At 42.8% G+C, this 18,069-nt stretch overlaps 1 protein-coding gene across 3 annotated transcripts in view; it reads left to right on the top strand.

Moving 5' to 3' along the window:
* TMCC3 (transmembrane and coiled-coil domain family 3) overlaps positions 1-18,069 on the top strand; it is a 285,572-nt gene that overhangs the window by 244,330 nt on the left and 23,173 nt on the right. The window lies entirely within an intron of this gene.

Raw genomic sequence — 18,069 nt, 5'->3', positions numbered from 1 at the left:
AGACATAGCTCTGCATCTTGCTTTTCTCCCTTGATACTTGAGCCTCAACAGCTTCCCATGGTAGCCATTTAGATCTGCCTCCAATTAAATGACCATATTGTTTTGCTTATACTAGACTTTTTAAGTGTTTCCCCATTAATGTACCTCTGTGCCGATTCTAGAATTGAAAAGACAGGTGGTGGTGGTGGTAATGGTGATGATGATGGTAGTGGTGGTGGTGGTGGTAGTAGTGGTAGTGATGGTGATGCTGGCAGTGGTAATGGTGGTGGTGATGGTAGTGGTGGTGATGATGGTGGTGATGATGATGGCAGTGGTGGTGGTGATGGTGGTGGTACAAGGCAGACTGTCCTGTTAGAAGCAGCACAGAATAGGAGAAAAGACAAAGGCTTGTAAATACTTTGTTCTCCATTTTTTCTTTACATCTCTAATGTTTTTATCTGTTTTAATGTGTTTGGAGAACTATACAGAATGTCCCTCCTTGCCTTCTCTTCTTTGTGACAGTCACAATGGCATTTAACTAAGAGTCTGAGGAAAAGGAATGTATTGACAATTTATTGGCTAAAGAACTGACAGATTCCAGTTCTCTCCTGCCTCTAGCACAAACACACCAATTGTAACGAGTTGTTTGTTCTATGTGGTTATCAAACATTTCTTATGACAATTGAACTTTTCAAACACAGAGGCATTTCATTATACAGAGCTTATTGTTACGTTAATCCTTCTCCAACAGTGTTTGCAAACACTGTCATTGCTGGCCAAGCACCATTTTCCTTCGCTCTCTGCAGAGCTGGCAGAGCCAGCTCCCGCAATAGAGGCTGAAAACGTTACTGTCTCTTGCATCCTCTCCGCCAGCTAATGCGTAGACATATGAGTCAGTCCTGGCTAAAGGAACCTGAGGGGAAATCTGCCGAGGAGCTTGCGGAAAAGTTTCTTCTCTATAAAAGGAAAAGACAGCATACTTGTCTATAACCAGGGACTGTCTACATGTGACTCTTAGAACTGTAGTAGCTCTCTCTCTCACCTCCATGAAGAAATGAGCAAATGTCCTGAGGATAGTGGAATGGAAAGAACTTGGGTTTATAACATGTTTTAAGCCACCAAATTATCCTGATCACCAGGGCAAGTCACCAGATTGTCTTCTGATCGTCTTAGCTTGTGAGCTCCAAAAGGCCCCTATAAGTGAACTTCTTTTATCCAGTTACCTAACATGGAATTTTACCCAAAGAAAATAATATCAAAGTAGAAAACTACTCAGTTATAAGACAGTTGAGTGCCTGCTGTACTCAAGAGGCAATGTGAGACCTTGGGACTGCAAAAAGGAGGGGGTGCGGAGGAAGCAATAAGGTATTTAATGACTGATACAAGGCAACAGAGGATTAGTGCCTCAGGAAGGGCTCAATAAGAGCAGCCGGAGTTCTTTGTGTAAAGGACACATGGACAAAGCCAAAGGGAGTAGGTTCCAGGGTGAGAGTGGGGATGGGTGGGGTGGGGGGGAAATGGTGACAGCTGCACTTGAACAACAATTAGAAAACCACTTGGAGTAAGACTGTTTCATACAAAGCAGGTTTTTGGGAAAACACATTTACGTACCAAGTACATGGACTCATTTCAGTGTGGGATGAATGGTAGAAGTTTCTGAGATAAGTACCGTTCAATGAAAATATCTTGAGGTATCTTTGTGAAATATGATCCTTTCGGTGGTAAGTTTGACAGCAGAAGAGGTATGAAAATCATTGTGCCCTTTGAGTGAATGGATTCATACAACTCTGTCAGTTTTGCAGTAGAATAAACTTCTGACCCACAAAAAAAAGCAGCAGGTGTTTTTAGTAAGCACGGATTACTGGATTGGGGGTGATAAGAACTGACTGTGTGGAAAAGGTTAAATTGAGCCAAATTCTGAAGGAACTCCAAGATTTGGGTAAGTAGAGGGTTGGGGATGGCATTTCAAGAAGCATGCTTGAGGTTTTAGCAACCACACAGGCTATGGGGTCAGAGCTGAATTCAGTCTCTGGCTTGTCACTTACTAGTTTGTGACCCTGTCAAAGTCCTTAGTATCTTTGATGCTCATCACGATAGACTAAACATAACTTACAGAATTGGGCTGAGGATTACAAACAAAATACACCAAATGTCTGTCATGCTGACAGGTGCATAGCAGGCATGGAGTAGTAGGTGGCAAGGTACAAGGGGTGTAAGACTTGCCGCCTTGGGCGAGTGCATGAGCCAAGGTGAAATGAACTGGTAGAACCGATCCGGGCTTACTGCTCTTGATCTGATTGAAGTTCACCTGGATTGGACCATTTGGTCCAGTGAAGAAGGTGTGAGTACCAAATCTGTAGAGAGGCAGGTTTGAGTCAAGACATGGAGGACTTTGACTTCCAACTGACAGAATTTAGACCTCATCCAGCAGGCAGCCGGTGCGGTGACCATTGAGAGGGGCAGTCTGGGGACAGTGAGGTTGTCGCCATGGTCCAGATGCGCAGCATAAAAGACCTAGACCAGGCAGGTATCAAGTATTGGAGAGAAAATAAGGGTTAAGTGTTGGAGAGAAGATCAAGAAAGAAAACTTAATAGTGATGTGAGAAGCAAAGAGAAAGAAAGACTAACAATGAGTCAGTCCTGAGGACTGAATGTTTGTCAGTTGTTTAGTGTGAAATTTGGGACAGATTTGTAACACTTTCAGGTAATCATATCCCAGGTTGGCACAAGAAGATTTGGCAAGATTTGTTGAAGTTTTTATTGAAAGATGCTATATAAGTGGAAAATACATGATGGCATCCAAATCTGCTTGTCATTTAATTCTTGCCTAATTGCTTGTCACTTTCCCAGTATTTACATATAAAGTTTGATTACTTTGAAGGATATTCCCCTTAATAAAATAAACATAGCCTTGGTTCCGATTAGATATTATTAAACACTTTGAGTCAGTCCTGTAATATGTAGTGTGTATTCACTTATTGTTGACTACATGTTTATCCAGGGTGAAAAGCAACTGAGGCAAGTTTATCTCTGCCACGGGGGTTGTGGCACTTACAGATGTTCACGGTGACCTTACTAATAAGGCGTCGTCATGTATAGAAACCCAAGCATTTTTACTCATCACATTCAGGGTAATATCTTGGGTTGAATGAGGTTTCGTAATGTTCTCAGTAGTGAATCTTGGACAGATGGTCCTCTAAAGCCTCATAAGATGAAAGGCGTTCTTCCAGTTGGTCATAAAGTTATGTATTTTCCAGTGGTAATTGTGTGCACAAGCAGCTCCATAATAAGTTCAGAGCATGTGTCCTATCTGAGTTCTTGCGGTCTCGTTGGAAAGTTAGGGCTCTCAGCCAGGTACAAACCCATGATTTGGTTCATTATGGTTCCCAGTAAAGATTTTTTAAAAGTCTGGCATTGATTTTTTCCAAGACCGCTTTCTATTCTTCATACATTTCTCCTCCTTTTAATGCTCTAACTCGGGTGTTTTATTTTTTCAAGCAGAATTTGAGAAATAACAGGCAGTGTAGATAGGTGCACTTTGGTGGACAGTGAGAAGTACCTTGGCTCGAAGTGAGGAGAATATGCTTTGCAGTGTGCAATGAAGGATTTTTCTTTTTAATGCATAAATAAAACACAGAAGGGAAGTCATCTTTAACTTCTCCCTTTTCTTTCATCCCAGGTGAAAATTTTGTGCTTTTTCATCTGAGGAGCTGTCTGATACAAAGCACCCAGGCTGTGACCGTTGGAGTTAGTGTAGCATTTCGGGTCCCCAGCAGAGGGCTGAGTGGGGATGGAATAAATTACCAATCATGTATTTGTGACTCAAAATGTCTGATCTCCCAACATATGATGGATAACACTAATTTAGGTGAGAACTCAACTGTCCTTCGCTTCAAAGAATGTTGTTTTTCCTTTTTTTTTTTTAAAGTAAATCTGGTTCTGGGGTCCCTGCATCCCCGCAGAGGCCCCTAGTGTTGATAGGCAGTGCGGGGTGACCGCACAGCCGTCCATTGAGCAGACCCCACAGGTCCGTCTTAGGTGACCAGTACGGCACATGAACCAAATCTGAAATCCCTCTGTACAGTTATGTGTACGGTTATGCGTTTTAAAAAATTAATAAGAATCTAAACAGTATATTTAAGGGAAGCTTTAATGGGTGATTTTTTTCATACTCTTTAGATATTTCGATTTTTCTATTTCCAAACATTTTATTTTTTTAAATATTTTACATCATTTTATTTTTAGAGAGAGCGGAAGGGAAGGAGAAAGAGTGGGAGAGAAACATCAATGTGTGGTTGCCTCTCCTGTGTCCCCTACTGGGGACCTGGCCCGCAACCCAGGCCTGTGTCCTGACTGGGAATTAAACTGGCGACCCTTTGCTTCTCAGGCCTGTGCTTAATCCACTGAGCTATACCAGCCAGGGCAAAACATTTGATTTTTATGATTAAAAAAAAAAAAATCCCACTTACTTTTAAAACCCTGGCCTTCCTCTACCTACATGATGAAGGGTCAAGTCTAGCCTGGCTGGCAGAGCCCTCCACAAGCTGTCCGTGGTCTTCTGAGTGGCATGCCTTCTCCCTTTTTTGTGCCAGCCTTGATCATATTCCGATTTAGAATGACCCATTTAGTCCTTCTAAGTTCTAGACACCCCCAAGAAACTTTTTAGTTTCCTAAATAGTCTACTCTCTATCTGTGCTCCTTGCCAGCTCTCTTAGCTGATTTTTGAGCCTTCTTTTCCGGGTCTGAGTCAGATACCACCGAAACCTTCAGTTGCTCATTCTGACCCTTTAGGGTCCCTGCGGCACTTACTGCACGCAGTCCTGTGTTCTCCGTGTCTCCCTCCCACGCGTCTCCCTAGGAGCTCCTAGGGCAGAGTGTACCACCTCCTCTTTCTGCAAGTGCTTTTAGCATGCTTTCTGGCCAACAAAAGGTGCTCAGAAAAACATTTTTGAAGTGGAAATCTTTTATTTTAGGGGACCTGGCTTGGAACCTAAATTAATGAATTCCATTAGTGATCATAAAACAGTTGGGTCTCAGTAAGCCCTGATAGTGCTTTGCGTGCATTAGTGAAAGCCAGCCTCTTTGAGAGGGGATAGAATAAATTACCAATCATATATTTGTGACTCAAAATGTCTGACCTCCCAACATGTGATCGATAATACTAGTTTAGGTGAGAACTCAACTGTCCTTTGCTTCAAAGGATGTTGTTTTTTCTTTTTTTTTTTTTTTTAAGAAAAAATTGGCTCTCTGAGTCACTGTGAAGTAGTGAACCAGGACATTTGCATCAACATGGTGTGCTTTTTAGAGCACATCCGCATCAACATGGTATTTAGAATTTTGCTGCATTTTGCAGAATTTAAGATTAAATATTTTTGTATGTACATCAGAGGTATTACTCAGTTATACCACAGGTACTAAGGCCTTGCTACCAGTATGCCATACAGATGGCTACTCTCTTTCTGTGTCTTGTACATTTGCTCGTTTGTGTCTGATACTAAAAACACAGATTTTTTAGGCAGTATCATGAAAATTTTGGACGCTTTGAAAGTGTTAAAGAGCTAATAAAGTGCAGCACAAATTGACATACTAATGAAGTTAAAGTTCCTTTTCTGCTGCAATTGAACAATACTGAATGTTAACATTTATTGAGTACCTGCAGTGTTACATAGGTACTATAAAAAGTAGTCATTTTGACAACTTCAGTACTTTCATTGCTTGATTTTTTGTTTTATTTTTTACCTTGTTGAGAAATGACTTGTAGTAAAGTGCATACATCTTAAACGTACGGTTGTACAACTGGATGGTTTCTGCCTGCGCATGCACTGTGGGACCACCGCCTGCATAACCTTGTCAGCACCCCAGCACCCCTTTGGGCCAGCTTCCCACAAATCATCTCACTGCCCCTCCCACAGGGGAACCACTGTTCAGGCCCCTGTATCCTTGGAATCAAACAGCAAGTACACTTTGTGTGTGATATCTTTCATTAAGTATGACATACATGAGATTCATTTTTCCTTTTTTTTTAAGATTTTATTTATTTTTGGAAAGAGGGGAAGGGAGGGAGAAAGAGAGGCAGAAACACATCAGTGTGTGGTTGCCTTTCATGCGCCCCCTACTGGGGACCTGGCCTGCAGCCCAGGCATGTGCCCTGGCTGGGAATCAAACCAGCAACCCTTTGCCTTGCAGTCCGGTGCTCAATCCACTGAGCCATACCAGCCAGGGAAAGAGTTCATTCATTTCACTTGTTGTATATGGCTTTTAACTACTGTTGCTTAATTTTTATTTTGGTGAGACAGATTCATTATAAGGAAGGGTAAATGCAGGATGGGGCACATGGGTTTGCAGTTGTGAGTGTGCGAAACAGTTTATTCTTGTATCATCATTTATTAATTATTGTATTATTTTCCATGCAAACAACTCTAGACCCACTTTTGCCCCACCCTATATTCAGTTTAGAATAGAAACTGAATTGTTTTATATTCAACAATTCAATATTAGCAGAATTGTTGAATGTAAGAGCTGCAAAGTCCTTAGTAGTTGCAGAGTCCAGCTATCTTGTTTTCTCACACGGGGGACCTGAGGCTGGAGAGTTCCTGGGCTATGCCCCTGGGGCCCTCTTGACCTAGTCCACGTTTCTTTCTGCCGTCGCAATGCTGTGTCACAATTCAGACACATCATACGGATGACCCCAGTCATCAGGAAAACAGTGTTAGGAATTTAGAAATCAGAGATACATAATCAGCAAAACTTAAAAACATTGGCCCTTCACTGGAAAGAATTTCAATTCTCTGGAAATTTCTTTCAGTCCTTGGTAACACGTCCCTCTTAGTGTCAGTTCAATGTGGTGTTTCAAGCTCTGTCCATGGAACTTATGTACATGTTCATTATGACATTCTTCCGTCTTAACGCACTGCCTTCAATTTCTGCCATTCTCAGATGTAGTCCTTTTATCACAAAGATCACTCTTAGGATGAGAGGCCGTAGGGTAAATTCTGATTCTGTGATCTCTGCAAGTAAAATACTAGTCCTTAATCTTACACCCTCCTGCTAAGGTACTAATGATTCCTAGAAAGTTTCATAGAAAGGTTTTTGAAGGAGAGGTTAGTGGGCTTGTAGCAATGGAAAAATAAACCTTCTATTGACCTACTTCCTGGAGAGGAAGTGATGTCACAACATTCTTCAGTGTGTTAGTGTCTCCTTACGTGTAATTAGCAAACATAGAAATGAGTGGCTTGTCTTTTTCCTACTTATAAAGCACTATTTTTCAAATAGGATTTAAGCTTGTTGGTTAGTCATGAAATAAACTTCATGAGTAGTAACTGTCACTTTATATTTTTATGAGAAAAAGCAGGGGGAAAAGTACAGCAAATACCTACCTTATCCAGACTCAGCAATTACTATTTTTTATATTTGGTTCCTGTGGGTGTGTATGTTTCAAAGTAAACTGCATACAGACACCAGGGAACTTAGTTTCTGATATGTATCTGAAACAAGGACTTCTTCTGCATAATAAAGTTACAAAACCAACAGCCTTAATTATAATTTCCAAATATGCAGCTGTCTAAAATATAGGCTATGTTTTTAAAAAATATAGTTGCATCGCATATAGCAAAGATAAGCACTATTTCATAAAGCCTGTGTTTCAATGACGTGTGTGTGTACACGCACACCTGTACAGTTACGAATTGGTAAATAGGTTCTTACTCCACTGTACTGCTCTACAGCAAGAGAAGTCAATTACACAAGCAGGTATTTGCCACTCAGTGATGCTGCTAGGTCTCTGCTGAGTTTCATATGGTATCTTAAAAAATGAACATTTTCAGTAACTCAGAATCCAACAAGGAAGATAAAACAAGTAGGATCCCACTCAACAATATAAGCGAGGGCCAGAATGGATCAGGAAGGAGAGGAAGGGCCGCAGGCAGGAGTCCCACGGAAAGGGCCTCATGAGAGAATCCTGATGGGGGTGGGATTTGCGTAAGACAGAGAGGCCTTGGAAGTGCTGTGTCCAGAAGAGCATGGTGTACGTATTGAAGTTACAAAAAAAGTGCAGGAATGTGTTGAGTGGACCCCAGTGCCAGGGTCTGTCTGGTGGATGGTAGAAGGAAGAAGGCATTGGACAGTGGGAATGGGGAAAATGACTCAGGGCTTAAGTCCTAGCAGGAGGAGGAACCCAGTTCCTGTATTAAAGAAAGAACCTTTGTGCATCCTGAGCAGTGTCCTCACATGAGGGACGTTCAGCAGATTAATGTGATGACTCCCTGTGGCTGGACTGAAGCAGGGAAACCTCAAAAGCATTGAAAATCTGATTAAACTGTTGCCCTTCACACAAATGAGATGGGACGAGAGGGTGTGGATTCAGGTAGATGTACCTGGGGGTAGCAAGGAAAGGCTGATGTAGAGAGAAATTAGTGAACTGAGAAATAACAAAATTTGGTGGGAGTGTGGATAAGGATGGAGGAGCAAGAACCTGGGTAAGAATTAGAGGATGGTCTACCATTGATCATGGTAAGGTCATGGAATCTATTATAGCCCCGTCCAAAGTGACCCTGCACATTACTGAGAAAAACCACCTACTGTGTCATACAACTCAAGAATTAGTTTAAGGGGCTTTTTAGAGAACATAGCAAATTAAAATCATTAGACAAATTATTCTAATGCACTTTGTCCTTCTTTGGCTTAAAGATTTGAAGATGGGAAATGTTAGACATTTGTCTTTAGGGTCTTAGAGTCCTGGTTTTACTGAAATAGCAAGAGAGAAGACTAGTGACACTTATTAAAAAATTTAAATTGTAGTCATTTGAGGTCCTATACCTTTCTAAAAGGTCGAATCACTCAAATGCTAGGTAGTCTCTTTTTGTACCTTTACTGTGCAGTTAATGTACGTTGAAACTTGATCCTTAAAGAACCCCATGGTATCATGCATTTGAGACCCTGCTCATCTTTTCTCCTTCCTCTCTGCTATAAGATGCATCTGCACACCCAAGCAGTTTCCCTGAGTGGGGCTGGGGTGGTTCTCAGCTTCTACCAGAAGAGCTTCATCAGGGCACCCACAGCATCATTGTGCTTGGCTCTGGAGTTTCTGAAGTTCCCACCTACTGGGGTATGTTGGGTTTAATAAATGATAGCCTACTCTCAAGCACTGACTCTGTGAGAGGCGCAGTCCAAGCATTTCACAATCATTAATTCACTTAATCCTCACAATTATCCTGTAAAGTAGATACTGCTGTCTTTTCGCATAGGAATACAGGGCATATATACGTAAAGCTCATCAACCATTTTCAGGCAGAAATGATTAAACAATAAATAACATTCAGAGAACTCTGAGGGCTCATTCTGAGTCAGGGGTCAGATAGTTAAAGGCCCATAAAACTGTGGGGAGTAAACTCATTTCATGCTTGGACCCTTATCATTTAAACTGAGGGTGCTAGCAAAGCAGGTTTCACGGGATTTTATGCATCCTTTCTTAGGCCTGATTGCCGGGGAAACCCACCCCTTCCAGCACAGGGCTGTACCCATCTCTGGCATTGTTTCAACCTTAAGTTGGGCAGAGGAAGTAAGGCAGCCAAGAGATTAGGAGACTTCTTCCAGACAATGAAAACTCACGCTATGTCAAAGCCGAGGGGTGAGGGCCTATCACCCCCTTTTTCTGTGGCTCCCAAGTCCTTTCCTGAGGGCCCCTTCATGACTGTGCCTGTCTTAGGTCATCCCTCCTTTGAGGACCCTTACGGGTCATTGGCTAACCAGCCAAGCAGGGTGAAGTAAAAGAGGGCAGAGGCTGTGCCTTTTCTAGGGAGTTAAGCTTTGTCTCTTTAGTGGCTTATGGTCCCCAGGTCTCTCACTCAGCCTTAGCCATGGGTGGTTACAGCTTCTTAAACCAGGTAGGGCATTCCCAACATCCAAAGAGTTAAAATTAACATGGCAGAGCTGAGGTTTGAACCTACACAGTCTGGCTCGGAGTCACTGCTTTTAACCACAAACTGGTATGCTACCATTGTGTACAGCCTCTGTTTTAGGACATGTGACCTTGGAATCAGGGCTTTCTCATGAATCTGAGCTGGCTGGTTGCTGCAGATGTGGTGAGTGAGCCCTGACTATATTTTCTGACAGAGAGAACTGTAGTCAGAGGGAAAATATAGATTTGGTTTCTAACAGGGTCATGGTGTAATGTTTATCTTAAAAATCACAACCCACATTCAATTTATTTCTTTGTAGTCTCCATTTTCCCAGATTACAAAACAATATTTCCTAGAGGACTATTCTCTATTCGAAATATAAATCTTTGGTGCTTTTAAGCTTCTGTGGCTATGAGAGAAGGAAGACAAGGAAACCTTCTCTTACTCATATTTGGTTTGCAGAGAATCTCATGATTATAATATTGCTAGAGCTTTAGCCAGCAGAGGGAGTTTATTCAGCGGAGGTTGGAATCATTCATTGTGGCTAAAACAAAACAACATACATTTTGTATTATGCGAGGTATTTTGGGATTTAAGCTATTCTCTTCTCATATTAATGTCAAATGGGTAACATCTTCAATAATTGCCTTTTGGCACCAAGAACTGTCCAAATCCGTTTACCATTTGCTATTCTAAATATCACTTCATAATATTTAATGATAACATAATGATTTAAGTGAACCACATGGCAGGGGTTCTGGGAAGCATGTTCCTGTCTTGAGAAGGGTCTGGTATATGCAGTAGGCTCTCGGTAAAAGATAGGGATGTTATTAGTTCCCAGACCCTGAAGCCAGTTGGGACCACAGCTCTGCCACTTGCCTGCCTATGACTTTAGACAAGTACTTTTTCCATCTGTAAGATTGGGGGAATTATTCTAATTGTAAATTGTTGAAAGCAAAAATAAATACATGAAGTATTTGGCAAATTACGTGATGCCTAGGAAGTCCTTAGTGACTGGTAGCTTCTCGTTTTAAAATAAATTTTAAATATTTTGCCAAGATCTTGTTCTCTATCAGACCATTCTCCTTTAGGCCAGGCCTGCTTTTCTTCTTTAAACAAGGCATTGACTTCTTAGACTTGAGAGGATAAAAAAGATTTCCTTTGTTTTGTGTTCATATTCTATTGAATTGTTATGTTCTGAGGGACAAGGAACTACACTTTATAATCTCGCCGGTTTATTAGGTAAGTTACTTTTTAAAGTTTTTTTTTATTTAATGCAATATAAGACTGCTTTCTTGACAGCACAAATAATGGATTGAATTAAAACATAGGTGTGTTAGAAGGAGCAGTCTTCCGAGTTCCCTGCAGTAGTTACAGTGGTAACTTCAGGGCAAATGTCACCTCGGGAGGAAGGGAGTACACCTGCATATTTGTACATGTGGGCCTCAATATTCACCACTTAGTAACAGGTCACCTGTGTCCTGTTTGGAGCCATGAGACACACCAGTTTCCTGGAGGTTTGATCTGGTGTGATTCAACAGCCGACAACATCCCAAGGCCAGCCTGTCTGGAAAGCCACCCATCTAGAACAACCTCAGCTGCAGGTTCTTCTTCATTTATACAAGCCGCTGAGAGACTGCAAACAGGAGGGACAGCTGGCTGCCCCAGATGTCTGTTTGTCAATCATTGTTATCATGCACCAGAATCTGAGGTCCCATTGAGGAAGGAATGTAGGGCAGGACATGGGTAATTTATTAGACATTCCTACCCCTTGAGGCTTCAAGATAGTAGGGGGACAGATGTCACAAAAACATTTACTATAGCTAGAAGGATGAGCACTGTAGAAGGGGTAAAGGCCGATTTGGGGGCAGGCACAAAGGAAGCAATCGGTTCCAGCTGACTTGAGGGCCATGGGGACTTTGAGGAAGGGACAGTGTTTGAATCAGTACTTGAAAGGTAAATTGGCATGGAGGCCGCACTAGGGTGAGGAGCTAGCAGGCATTTAACACACTGAAGCAGGAGAGCACAGGAAGCCTTCGGGGGTGGCAAGCTGATTGGCTGATGGAATAAGATGTTGGTTGAAAGCTTAGAACTTGCAGCAAATCCTGGTTCTGTGTCCCATTAGCTGTGACCAGAACTTATTTGATGTCTCCCCACTTTCAAGTCTATAGATCACAGCTTATGACACCTGCTTCATGCAGCCGTGGGGTTAAATGAGAGTGTATACAAAGCTGCTACCTTACTCTAGTGCTTTGTGTTAGATGTGCCCAAAATATCATTGTAGGTAGATCTCTTGGAATATAGCTGAGATAGGACCCTGATCAAGAGTTTTAAATTCTTTGCTAAGGAGTTCACACTTTATTCTAGGGAACTTTAAAGGTTTTTTCAGAAGGAATAGGATGTGGTCTGTCATTTTAAAAGATCATTTTATTTGGCCCACAGAGGTTTTTTATATTGATTGCCCTCATTTGAATGTCCAACACAATTTCAAAGTAAGGTTGCTTTTCCTTACTATAAATAACTGCTAAAGTGTTGATTGAATGTACTTTTCGTGGACATTAACATTTTTTCTTTAAATGTAAAGCTATATTTATTTTGGTAGGACTAAAACCATCTTGTTATTTCTAATTGCTGTTTGGTGATAATGCTGCTGGCTTATATTAGAAAAATATAAAACCGCTAAAAGCAAATGACTTTATTATTGTAAAATGAGAAAAAAAGTGGTACAGTTTTCCTTCTGCTCTTTCAAAACTGTGTGATTTTTCTAAGCCCTGTCTGGTGGCTACTAATATTCTGATACATTTGCAACAGAATGCTATACTACAAATCCTCTGGTACAGATGTTTCCCCCACCCCTACCCCAGTATTTATTATGGCACCAGAAACAAACTAAACCCTCATCTGCAAAGAGTAGTGACTTTAGAGACTTAGGTTTGCCTTGGGAATGTGCTTTGGACCTCAAGTACCAAATCTTACTTCTGGCTCAGTCTTACATAGCAACTTTTCAAAGAATCCTGGCCCAGTTGTGTCCCTTCATGCAGCTTTCTCTGGATGCCTGGGAGCAGGAGGTAGAGGTGGCTGCGCTGTTGCATGAGTCCAGTGTGTCTGACCACATTGCCCCAGTTACGCTTGGGAGTGGCCTGTAGTGTTCGTCTAGGGCAGCATGACATGTTTAGCCTCTATCAAGTTCACCCACCTCTTTCCACTGAGATCAGGTTCCAATAAGGCACATGGAGAATAGAATAGCAATAATATCCAGAAAGCAAAAAAGAGGAAGAAAGAGTAGAAAGCAAAAGGGCAAATCACCAGGTCTAACAATTATTCTTAAGTTTGGTTCTGAACTTCCTAACATCCAAGGCAAAGAGGGAAAGGTCATTGTTATCTGGTAGACACACCTATCCTGTTCACTACATGTGTTTATCCAAGAAGCTGTACTTTAGGAGAAAAATTACTTTCCCTTTTCTGCAGGGCACCTGTTATATACATAGCATGGATCAAAGTAAAAAGTTACTTGGGTTCCTATTCAAGCTTCTTCTAAAAATAGGCAGTAAGGCAGGTGAGACCTCTAAGGATTCTTCCAGCTCTGAAAGTCTGACTCCTGGCCCTCATCAGAAGTTGGTCATTGTATGTGCTTAAGGGGGCCCACGTAACATCTCAAAGACCTTCAGATGGGAAGTACTGATGGACTAGGTTAGACAGTGTTGGACTTGTAGCTGTCATTCAGAAACTTAGTTAAGCCCGTGTCCCTCCCAGGAAGGCTCACCATCTGTGTTTTGGGGGTCAGGGAGGCAGTGAATAAGTGCAGTTCAGAAAGCCTGGTGTCCCATTCCTGGGTTCCACCCACAGGCTGCTTCTCAGACCCCAGCAGTCAGGGTTGGCATTCTCTGTTCACTGGCTGAGGGCCTTGGAGAGTCATTTTTCTTCCTTCTTTATAACTGCAACTAAACCTTCAGCTCCTGGGGGCACTTCTCTTGGAGTGGATGTAGTATGCCCACCTCTCAGCCCTCCAGCCGAGCACTTGAGTCCTCTTCCTGGGAAGGTTTTGCCGACAGACACTGCCAGGAACCAATGGGGGAATAACAAGCATGAGTGAGAAAGAGTCCAGAACCCCTCAGAAATTAGTTTAGTGCCCCAGGGATTCCCACTTACCCCTTGCCTAGCTACTGAATGTTGGAACTAAAAACCCCAATGACGTTTATTTTACGTTTGCCCTAAAATTAGAGCTTCCTGCTTCTCCTTTGTGAGAGCTCCCCATCTCCCTGCAAGAAGGAACACGAACCCTTCCTTGCAGAGGACTGAATTCTTAGTGAGGGTCGGATGATAAGTGCTCACTTCCCTTTCCCAAACCTGCCTATCTTCAAAGCATGTAGGGGCCCCAGAGACTCCTTCCTCTTCTTAGAAACAGCCCTCCTTGGTGCTCCGGCTGAGTGACACGGTTCGTTGGAGCATTGTCTGTGCACCAAAAGGTAGCAGATTTCATTCTGGTCAGGGTGTGTGTGGGAGGCATCCAGTCTCTCTCTCTATTTCTCTCTCTCTCTCCCTCCCTCCCTCCCTCCCTTCCTCTCTCTCTCTAAAATCAATAAACAGTAAACATATCCTTGGTAAGGATTGCAAAAGGAAGAAAGAAATAGGTTTGGGTGTTACCTTAAACCCCTCTACAGTCCCCCCCCCAGGGGACCCTTGGCTGTTCTTCACCCACCGTTACTACTCATTATAAGTTACTTGATTTTCATTGCCATGGCCTTTCTGTTGTACCCTTCAAGGCGTGGTCTTTTAAAATCTGGCCTTTTCCCCCCTTTAATTTGACTTGTATGATGTAAATTATACAGTATACAGTAAATCTTTACCAGGTCAGACTTACTTTTGTGAGGGATTAGTTTCTATTGATGGAAAGTGTGAGTTATAAATTATGTAGAAGAAATATGTATTTTCTAGTATATGTAACTCAAAACAAAGTAGGTTACCACTGTTGCCTGATAGAGGCTTAATGAGAAGATAATTAATTTTAATTATAGTATCAAGTGTTTGTAAGTGCCTGAAGATATTTGAAGAATTTGTTTTCTGAGAGCCTCGAACAGTTCACGCTGTTGATCAGCAGTGTCGGTGGATAAGGGTTGGCTCTCAAAGGTCCTGTCCTCCGCTGCCCTCCCCAGTGTTCCTCGATTCCAGAGTGATGAGATTTCACTTCACCCGCAGTCAATAAATAGAACTTTTCACACTATGGATTCTTTTTGTCAGTGATGTCAAGAAAGGAAGAGGATTGGGAAAATAAACCCTTTATGGTAGAACTAGTGACTCAATTTTCGTTCTGTACACTGTGAACTCCTTTCGGGTTCAGGGTGTACTATTGTCAGGCTTGAACTACAAGAGGAAATGTTCCTTGTGTAAACAAATTAGAACAAACATGTCACTAAGACACTTTACTAATATCCTTCTGGATGCTCGGAGAAGGTTATTATAAATTTTTCATTTCTAGCATGTCGTGGGGAAAGTGGCTTCTAAGATACAGGTATTGAATATTCTGTGAGGGTGTCCCTAAGGGTGTGTTAATTATGTCACGGTGAGGATGCTTATCTATGAAGCCTTCAGAGTGGTGTTTCCAGTACAGATTAGCTCACTTAGCAAGAGTGAAAACCCAGAGTTTGGTGCCGCACCCACGACTGGTTGGCATCCCTGGGCTCCAGCCTGCCGACCAGAGAGGTGTTTCTCAGGGTGTGTCAGGTGACCTCAGCAAGCACGAGGGGAGGGGGCTCCGTGGTGTCAGGTTCATTACCAGTAGGAAAGTGATTAAGCTCAAGTCCTTCAGGACGTAGATATGAATCGAAGTACGGTCCTCCAGGGCTCTGCTTCTTCCCTCCGTGATGTCACCTAGCGCAGGGCAGGGCATCTCCCCTCCCCCGTAGGCAAGCCCGGGGCTCATCTGCCCGGTGCCTTTCCCAGAGTCCAACGTCACCCCTCGCCTGTCAGAGCTCTGCTTCTTCTTCATAGGTCCCTGCTCTTGTATTTCTGATTCTAACCTTCGGTCTCTCTGTCTTCTCTTCATGGTTGTAAATGCCTGGGCATGGTTTTGATAAAAGCAATGAGCTATTTTTATCGTCATCAATTATTTCGCCTAAGTCACTGTTTAAATTTTAGAGCATGGATGAAGAAAAGTTGATTATATGTGTATCAAACCTGATCTGGTGTGGCTCCAGGCACCAACACCAGGGCCATGGATGATGGAAGTTGGGTAGGAAGCTACCTAAATGATGAGTTCAAGGTCAGCCTCAGGGAGAAATTTCTGACAGAGCAGTCTAAACCAAGCCCAGCGCTTCCACACAGGTCTGGATAACCATGTCGGGGACACTGCAGAATGGACTCCCACATGACCAGTGACTTAGCTGTACAGATCTCTCAACATCTGGCATATATTTTATGTACCTGAGTTGGGGCCCAGCTAGCTATTTATTACTCAGGGACCTTAGGAAACACGTGTGTTCTTCATAAGCCTTGCTTTTTTAATAACATAGGATTGGTGTAGATAATATATGAATGTATAAAAAAGTCTTTAGCACAACGTCTGACTCGTAGTAAAAGTACTCAGTCATTCAAGTCAAGGGGGCAGGCTCTGGGGACTGTGAGCAGATTTCAGTCCTCGCTCTGCCATTTACAAGCTATGTGCCTGAGACAGTTCACTGAACTCTGTGGCTGGTTTTCTTATTTGTAAAATAGTACTAACAGTAAAACCTGTCTGAGCTTTTAACAAATAAGATATTGTGCATGCCACTAATAGGAAATTTTTCTCCCGGGTATGTGGTAGGATCGTACTGTCCTGACCTGTACTTCCCGTGGGGCCAGCGTATTGAGTGGAGAAGTCACAGGCGTGTCTTCTGGCAGAAGCTTCTAGGAGCCAGTGGACAATGCACCAGGCTCCCTGCTCTGCCAGGAGCACCAGCAACATCCTCCATGGCAGATGCTCCATCACAGCCCGGGTCTCTCAGCTGATGGCAGATTTGTTAGCCTGAATAAGAAATAAACTTTTTTTTCAAGCCATCGATATTTTGGCATTTTTTGTAACTGCAGCAAAGCCTAGCACATTCTGAGTGGCACACCACACAAGCAGCCTTCACTCTGGACGTGAAGTTAGATTTCAGCTACAAGGAGCACAGAATGCCAGCTGCATGGACTCAGACCCCTGGGCCACAAAGACCTGGGAAAGGCTGAACGCCGAACATGCGGCTCCACACGGGCCTGTCTGTAGAGCCGCCCTCAGGTGTGCTATGAAATATCCGTTGCCTGGTGTTGATGTGCCGGACTCTTGCAGGTTTTCTTTAAGCAAAGGCTCATTGTACCTGGCTCGGGGACTAAGCAGGCCGTTGTTATCTGTCCCCTAAACTCTGCTGTCTCTTTATGCCCCTGTACAGGCTGACCCTCAGTGACTCCCAGAGCCTCAGGAGACTCCTGCCTCAGTCCACGCCATCCAGGAGTCCACAAGAGCCCCGCCCCCCGCCAGTTTGGGTGGTGTGCCTGTGCCTGTGCTCTCCTTCCCTTTTCGTTCCTCTCCCTCTGGAGCTCTGGGGGGGTAAATATGAAATGTCACAGGGACAGCTCTGGGCACCTGAACACTATGTTTGAGCCGCCCTGGTAATGATGGAGTGGAGGGAGTGGGGCTTCCTTAACGTTGTGCTGGAGGCTTGGACTGTTGCAGAGATGACACAGTGTCAGCTTTTGACGTCTGTCCAGGGCTTTGGCTTTTCCTTAGCCTTTGTTCCAGAACATTGAGGTGACAGTGGAAATGTGTCTACTGCCTGAAGGAAAACATTATTAGAAATGGCTTTCACTGGGCTGCTGGTGTTCCGCCTTTCATGTAAGGTAATAATAGCCAAGTAATTCTGAGAACTGAAAGAGGCTAGCAGTCATTTTAGAAAATAGCATCTTTTCTGCCAGAGCAGTAATTCGTGTTTATTATTTTTTTAAATTGGAACATATGAAAGCATAATATAAAGAATGACTCTTCATAACCCCATGGCACAAAAATAACCATTGTTCCTTTTGGTTTTTACATGTGAGTACATTTTTAAATGAAATTGGAATGATAACAGTAGCAAATATTATTGAAACCATTCTCTGTGCCAGGAAGTCTTTAAGCATGTTATGTGCGTTATCTTATTTTTCCTTACAACAACCCTTTGAAGATTCATCTCCATTTTACAGA

This window comes from Artibeus jamaicensis, unplaced genomic scaffold (genome assembly GCF_021234435.1).
Source record: "Artibeus jamaicensis isolate MK-2021 breed Jamaican fruit bat unplaced genomic scaffold, CSHL_Jam_final contig_1028, whole genome shotgun sequence".
Classification (NCBI taxonomy): Eukaryota; Metazoa; Chordata; class Mammalia; order Chiroptera; family Phyllostomidae; genus Artibeus; species Artibeus jamaicensis.
The sequence above is the reverse complement of the archived record's forward strand: the minus strand, read 5'-3'. Positions and strand labels throughout refer to the sequence as shown.